Below are 8,867 nucleotides of genomic sequence, written 5' to 3' on the forward strand. Positions count from 1 at the left end.
AATGGGCGCCGCACCAGGCATGAGATCGATGGTAAAATCAATCTCACGCTGAGGAGGTAATCCAGGAATCGACTCAAACACATTTTCAAACTCCAGAACTACAGGCGTGCTTTCAAACACTGATTCAGCCATACTCTCCAACAGAGAAGTATAATAACCAAGATGAAAAGGGTAACTGACCTAAACTGGGAAAGTAATTATCTCACCCTCAGGTCCATGAATTGTCACCGACCTTGCTTCACAATCAATCTCTACTCGCATTCTCGTGAGCCAATCCATACCCATAATAACATCGTAATGATAAAGAGGTGCGATAAAAAAGTCAACAAAAATCGATCCACTTCCTAGATCAATCAAACAATCCAAACAATGCTTGTTCATAGCAGAGGAGATCCCTGTAGCGGTAGTGAGTGTCACTCTTTACATAGAAACAGTGCTCAAACTCAGATGCCTAACTGTCGCATATGATATAAGAGAGGTAGTGGACCCTGTATCCACTAACATAGAAACGGGAATACCTTCAATGTGCGCTGTAATCTCGAAGGATCTCGGCACCAAGTCAGCCACCGGCGCTTCAGTTGAGAGCGCATGAACTCGAGCCTGCTGCTGGCGATTCGGCGGAGGAACCATGGGCCATTGAGGTGGCCTGAAGCTAGGTACTGAAGGTCTAAAGGATGGATGAGCTAGCGCTAAACGAAGAGGTGGAGGTGAAATAACCTGAGGCATCGGACGACTGATCCTCTGCAGTGGAGTAAATCCACTGTCCCGCATACGTGAAAAGCAAGAACGATCCAAATGCCCCATCTTCCCACAGTACGAACAATGAAGATTAGCTCGCACCTGCTGAGCGGGCGGCGCTGAACGCCTATGAGGAGAATCTGTCGGTGGCCTCTTGCTGAGAAAAGGTACACTCTGAAAGTCAGGTCATGGCCTAAGAACCATAGGTGCTCACATACGAGATGACCTGTCCCCGTCCTGCTCTGCTCGCAAGGACATGCTCACCAACTCCGCATAAGAAGATATGCTAGCACAGCACATCTTCGATCGGATCTCGGGCCTCAATCCCTCAGAAAAATGCCGCATCCTCATCGGTTGATCACTCAGAATCAAAGGAGCATAACTACCTAGTTCAGTGAACCGGTTCTCATACTCCGTCACCGACATCCCTCCCTGGCGAAGGCGAAGGAACTCACTCTCCTTCTCGTGTCAGTACGTAACTGGAAAATACTTCTCATGGAAGCGTGCCTCAAACGCCTGCCATGACCACTCATATCCCTCCTCAACAGTGCAAAGAACACTGTCCCACCATAAACTGGCCTCTTTCTCAAACTTGAAGGAGGCAAGCTCGACCTGCTCAACCTCTAAACAGTGCAGCGGTCTCAGCATCTTAGAGATGCGATCGATCCAGTACTCGGCCTCCTCGGGTCTATGAGAACCTACAAATGTGGGAGGTCATAAGTGCTGGAATCGCTCAAATGTGCTGATCGCACTAGCGCTCCCAGATGGGAGCATAGGTGAAGCAGGTGGAGTCGCCCCCACTGACTGAGCAAAGATGTCAGCTATGGAAGATAGAAACTGCTGTTGCTGCTGCTACTACTGCTGCTGCTGAATCTACTGCTACTGCATCAACAACATCATCTGCTCAAACCTATCAGAAGGTGGAGCAGACGAAGATGCACCGTTCGGCTTAGGAACAGAAGGCGTGACTGGAGGAGCCATAGGCGTCGGCCCAACACCAGCATGAGAAGGGCCCGACTGTGGATCCGTCTGGTTATCGCTCAGGGGAGGAACCTCGGCAAGCGACTCAACCAAGGAGAGACGGGCTAAAGTCTTCGAACCCTTAGGAGGCATACCCTACATTCAACAGAGGATGCAACTTGTAAGATTCAACATCCACATAATCCACCCACACAGCATTCACAACACAACTTTAACAATAACCACATGCATTTCATTTAACAAAATTTATCGCAATATAAGAAGTGCAGCATTACTTGAATCACGACAAGGAAAGCATGTGAACTACAACATCTAAAACTTCAAACAACAACAAACCACTTCCAACTACTAATGCCAACAACAGCAACACACAGAAAGAAACAACAAAATAAAGCAAAAGATGACTACAACTGCAACTATTCATCAGAATCAGGAGATGGAGGCGGGGCACCCTTATCTTGCAAGTAACACAGTATAGACTTCAGAGTCTGAGTCACCTTCTTAAACTTATGCTTCACAAGGCCTCGAAGATCCATGATATCCTGGCGTAGAACAGCCTGCCCTTCCTCAAGCTGAGCGATACGGGCATCCCTAGAACCTGATCTGCGCTCTGTTCTGGTACCACAGGAGGAGAACTCTCACTCGCATCCTGTGCCTCTACCTCTTCCTCGTCCTGCTCTGTTTCTTCTTCAATCTCAGCTCCACCCTCAGCATAACTCTCATCCTCATCGCTCTCTGACTCATCCTCACTCTTTGAGGCCTGTCGACAAGGACCAATCTCCATTTGCTTAAGGGTCATCAGGTTAATATGACGAACAGGTACCGACTTTTCTGCCCCAAGCTGATAGCCAAACTCATGTGCAAGCTTACAAATGAGTAGGCCAAATAGGAGCGATTCGGTCCTCCTAGTCGAACGAGTGATAGGAGCGATTCGGCACACAAAGCTTCGCTCCTTCCCCCACCTGATACAGAAAATCTACCATCAGGCGCGTACACTCGCTGCGATTGCTCCACCTCGGGTATACATTGAACATACACATGTGGTGAAGCAAACGGAAGTCGTCCGTCATGTTAGTAGCTAGAAGACTTCTATTCGGCTGCCATTCGACCAGACGACCACACAAGAGCCGGGTGCGACGATCCCTCTCGCGCATACTGCTCAAATTCTTCTCACTGGCATGCACCTCACTAAGTGGCACATTCAAGAGTCGGGATATCAAAGCGACGTTGACCGTGGCCTCCCGACCACTTCCACAAGGAATCTTGAACTACAAAGGCTCCAGCGAAGGATCACGAATGCTGGCATAAAAAGCTCGAATAGTGCTAGCATTGGCCCGATACTCACCCTCAAACAAGGGACACCAACCAGCCCCTTCCAGGCGCTCCAGCAACAGAAACTCACCAAATAGCCGCGGATCAACATGAGCCTCAAAAAGGACCCTACGGCCTTCATAGATTCCATGAGATACTCCGCCAATAAGGTTCTTCCAATGGGAGCTTGAGGATCAAGGTCCCGCTTGGTATGGAATTCACGGGTGGCTGTCGTGCTCGCGGCGGCACCTCTCGGCCTCCGCATACGAGTTGGGCGGCTAGGCCCGGCTTCATCCACGGGCGCTCTCTTCTTTCCCATCAAAGAAAGAAGGGTAGAGATGGAAAAGATGACCGTGATAAACTCAAAGAGGGCCATGGGAAATGAGAGAAAGAGATAAATAGGAAGAATGGTGAAGCTTCCACACACTTGAGATCCCAAAGAAGGATTTGGGGGCTCAAATGAGAAGAAAAGAGAGTGAAATCAGCAATGGGGATGGGTTTTTGAGATGGGTTAGTTGGGTGTGCACAAAAATGGAAGAAGAAGGAGATTTGGGAAGGATTTTGGTGGAGTTTTGAGAGGAACTTGAAGAAAAGGGGAGCTTGGGAGGGTATTTTGAGAAGGAAATAGGGTTTAGGAGGTGATTTAACCGAGAAACCATGGAGGGGTGGGCCACACTAGGCCCCAAAGTCATCGGCCCGAGCCAGCCCGCCCGACCTGGCCCGCTGATCGGCGAGGGCTTGCCGAACCGGCGAGGACATCGCAGGTCTCTGGACCGTCCTGCGATGGCTCACCATTTGGGCGAGGTCCTCCTGGCCCCTTAGCTCTAAAATGATGTGGGTCCCCCCTTGGGTCCCCCTGGAAATGCGAAGATCAGCCCCTTTGCTTGATTCGACGCCTATCGGGGCACTCGGGTCAAAATCTGATGCAAACACAGATTTCTTGACAATTGAAGGGTTGAGATGGGAAGATAAACCATCTAGACTCATTAATAGATGGTCTAGAAGAGATTTTGGGTCGTTGTGTGTGATCAGCACTGCGGACAGACTCGATCTCGGTGATCGTTTTCAGTAAACCTTGGTCTATAGAAGCAACAGGACACAAACACAAATCTACAATAAACTCGCACCCAAATACACTAAGGTGGCGACAGCGTGCAGTGTGTGACCATAACTTAGGTCCGGTTTAATCCAATTCATGCTCTGATACCAACTTGTAACGTCCTGAAATTCGGGGGTCGAGCATAACTCAGCTCCCGAGTTTCAAAACATCACTTATGCAACATATTGAATGATGGATGTATGTTGTCTGTATGAGTGCATAAACATGGAATAGATTAAGCCAAACTGTAAATATAATTCAGGGATAAGTGAAGAACGCAAGCGGAAGACTTAAAGAAATATGTGTACATGTGCAAATTCCTAAAATACACATACATACCAGGTCGTATTACAAGTGTTGCTATCAACTTTACAAGTTTCAAATTACATCGTCTAATCCCAAAAAGAAATCCCAGAATCCCACGCATCAGAACGAGGCTCACTAGAACTCGCATGAAAACTGCATAAAAGAAAATGCAGCCTCATCATCCTCGAACTCCTGCTCTGCCTCAGGGGTCGCATCAACATCTGCATCTAAGACAGAGTCTGGTGGGTGTTTAACACCACCCCAGAACGTGGGAGTGAGTGATCAACTCAATGGAACAATAAAGCAAAGGTTAACATGTTATCAATTTAATCAAGCAGTAATGATAAAACAGAACAATCAAGTATGTCCAAGTACTCTTGTTAGTGCAAGGATGTATGTAGAATGATGTGTGCCCTCGTGGTACACCCTCAGCGTCTTCATCTTACATTACGCATGACATCACCTCAAGTGCTCCACCTCTTCTAGGCACATGCAATACGATGCATGCACATGATTACCAAGTTGTTATTAGTCATTTTCATGCAGCAGGATTGGGAAGCTAAGGTACCTTCCTCATATCAATTTCCAAACAGTGATCCATTCTATGGTCGTCAGTCCTGGACAATCTCATACGATCATATGGTTTTAGGTCGTTACAAAGGGCTCGTCACCAATCAATGCACGCTTATCATACCTTCGTTACTACAATAAGGCTCGTCACCTCAATGCGGTATCCAGGTATGCTCGAGGTCACTACAAAGGGCTCATCACCAATCAATGTAGGCCGATAGCACGAATATAGTGTCTCATACCACCATAATCGGCTCATGAGCTTGGTTGCTCACTGGTCACTACGGGGAGGCTCATCACCTCAGCATAGGCCGACAGCTCGACTACGGTGTCCCATACCACCATGTCCGGCTCATGAGTCTTAGCGTATCAAGGTACCGTGGTTAACAGGATTTCATCGGTAAGTTTGGTACCCTAGATTCAAACAATAGCGTCCATACATGGTGAACATACATCGGACAATCGGGTTACTTGATGAGCTCGACTAGCATGAGCGCATGTTGGATTGATCGACATAGAGTACACAAACACTCCGTGTGGCCAAATCACTGCCGTCAACTCTAATACGACTCGGGTTCGTCAAATCACGTCCTATGTGGCGAAAGCAACCTCAGCCATGAACTCAAGGCCGATTGCCGATTTCCTGGACTATTCATAGTCCTAAACATATTCCACAACAACAGATATTCATATCGACAATTTAGGATAGTAATGGAACAATAATTCAAATCATGTGGTATGTAAGCATTTGAAGAATATCAACTTAACATGGATTTTCACATAAGTAATGCTTGAAATTAAACAACAAGGAATATGACTTGCATGTGGTAAATCATATACATCAATAGGAGTGTTGAGAATCGCTTCTCAACATCCACAATTAGGTTAACATATCATCCTTTAGACCATTTAGACATTTCTTGTAAGCCCCGTATCCTAGACCGTACCTTTCCATAGGCTTCCGCGGTCTTCCCGGTCGAATTTCGGCAACCTTCGACCCTTAATCGGTATTTGCGCGTGACCTGGATTCTCATGCCGTCAACCCGAGTCGACTCAACTTAGGACTTGTACCTTAGCGACCGCGTCGTCGCCGCGGTTCCGATGCCGCGACTCGCGCGCTGATGCGATGCTCTGGTTGGGAGATGTGGGCCAGCGTTCGGTGCGAGGAAGCGCCGCGCGTGCGAATTCTGAGAGAATCTCTACGAAGTGTCACATCAATCAATCAATCCCATCAATCCCATCATGTCAAGTACACATCACCTTTCACCCTTTCCCAAGCAAACCCCAAAGTCAAAAAGTTTCTTACAAACCCATACCTCTCTTACCACTTTTGCCAAAAAAGTTAAAAATCTCTTACACCCCCATCCCTCTCTCCCATCCATCACTCCATCACCCATCATTCTCTCTCTCTCTCTCTCCCTTACAAGTCTCTCTCATTTTCAAACCCTCCCTTAAGCAAAAATCCATACGTATGAGACCCTCTCCCATTTCTCTCAAGCTACATGTGTGGCCCACCTCCCCATCCTTAGATCTCTCATCTCAACCATCCATTTTTCATCTTCCTCCATCAAAGAGAAGCACAAGGAGCTAAGGAAGCCAAGGGAGCTAGAAGATCAAGTGGTGGGTGCCTTGATAGGGTAGATTTTCATATTTTTAAGATGGGCCAAGTGAGGCCAACCGATCAATGGTTTGGATCTCACTTTGGACCCTAAGATGTGGCCGATGGCCCACTTGGATCGTCATGATCATTCCATGATGGGGCCATTCTCCATGGATCCCATCATGACGTTTATTTTCTTGTATGCTTAGGGTCATCTAGACCATCTATTTTAGTGGAGAAAGGATCTCCACCGTTGGATTTCAATTCCTTGGACCCTACATGTAATGGGACCCACTTGATGTATGATTTAGAGCAAGGGAGGGCCCATAGTGCCGAGGTCCCTCCATCACACGGTCTCACTCTCTATCTCTCTCCCCTTTTATTTTATTTTATTTTTTTTTATTTTATTTTATTTCGTTGTTATGATGATGAGGTTGTGTGGCCCACTTGAATGGACCCCACCATGAGGTAGGTACTCTATCCAAACCATTTATAAGTGGGGCCCATCTTATATGTGTAGTCCCTAGGCCATCCATGACTTGGTGGCCCACCTAAGCAGGGCCCACCTCCAATGTATATGCCAAGTCCAGCGTCCAGGGACGTTGGACGTCTGCTGGAAGAAACACATAAAAAAAAATAAGCTTTTTCCCAAGCTTGGAATGGTCCACTCATATGGGTCCCACCTTGATGTATGTATTAAATCCATTCCGTCCATTCCTTTCCTAAGCTTGTTTTAGGCGTTGAGCCAAAAGATGGGAGTAATCAGACCTTCGGGCGGGCCATACCATACCAAATGATGGTTTTCACCATTGAAACCTTCCCTGAAACTATTACACCCCAAAATATGTCCAATATTGGACTTGTTTTGCTCGTGGTGAGCCATGGAGGAACATTGGACGGAGAGGATTGTCCAAAAATGGACCCCACCTGCAAAATCCTTGAGAATTCAAAAATAAAAAAAATAAAATAAAACAGCACACAGCAGCTGCTGCTGCTGTGTCAGGCGGCAGCAGGCGCTGCCTGCGCCAGCGTCCGGGCGGACGGACGCGTGTACAGCCACCCACGGCTGTAGGCGTGGGCCCCACCTTGATGTTTACATGTCATAAATCAGCTTAATCCAAGACTGAGGTGGCCCACACCGTAGGAAACAGTGGGACTGCGCCCCTACCTTTGAAACCCTTTTCGGGCCCACAAAAGTTTTGGATCAGGGTGAAATTTGTTTTCACCCTTCATCTGGGCCCATGGGACCTCATCAATGGGGTGGATGAAATATAAACATTATGGTGGGCCCCACATGGAGCCCACACAGATGTATGTGTTTTATCTCCACCGTCCGCCTGCACGGTGGAGCCCCCTGTGCTGTGTGCGCGTGCGTGCGTGCGTGTGTGGTGTGTGCGTGTGTGTATATTTATATATATATATATATAATATTATATTATATATAATATCATATGTATTATATATATATATATTATATTATATCATATTTAACATAATATTGGTGGGAGGCCCACCTCAATTACTTGTGGCCCGTGATTGAGGCCCACCTTGATATAGGTAAGGCCCACTTCAGTTGCCTGTGGCCCATGATTGAGGCCCACTTTGATGAATATGTAAGGTCCATGGGTCGAGGCCCATTTAATGTATTAGGAGCCCATGGGTCGAGGCCCATTAAGTTGTATTGGGGCTAATGGGTTGAGGCCCATTTGATGCACGTATGGGGCCCAACTAGCGAGGCCCATTTGATACATATAAGGCCCACAAGATTAGGCCCATTTGATGCACTCTAAGGCCCACGGGTTATAGCCCATTGCAATGAACATAAGGCCCATTGGTGCGGCCCATTGGTGTGTTCCACTCAATGAATATAAGGCCCATGTGATTTGGCCCATTTGATGTATTTAAAGCCAATGGGATGTACCTAAGGTTCATTGCAATGTGCAGTCCCAACATGATTTATGTAATGATGTTTACGTCAGGGCTATGCCTTGGGAGCAATGGTGGTTTGACGTCCACATTGCGAGTATAGTGTGGTTAAATGTCCGCATTATGACTTTCCTTAGGGCCCATTGTTAGGCTCATACGTCTGATGTGTAGGCCGTCTAGGCCCATCTTTGTTATGATTATCATCCATTCTATATAGCATGCTCAGTTCCATGATTCATGACCATATGCATCATACGTATGCTTGATATGAGAAATGACTGATCATCGCATATGCCTTCGGGCAGATTGATTAGGGGCTCCCGTATAGGGGGTGTT

This window comes from Magnolia sinica, chromosome 1 (genome assembly GCF_029962835.1).
Source record: "Magnolia sinica isolate HGM2019 chromosome 1, MsV1, whole genome shotgun sequence".
Classification (NCBI taxonomy): domain Eukaryota; kingdom Viridiplantae; phylum Streptophyta; class Magnoliopsida; order Magnoliales; family Magnoliaceae; genus Magnolia; species Magnolia sinica.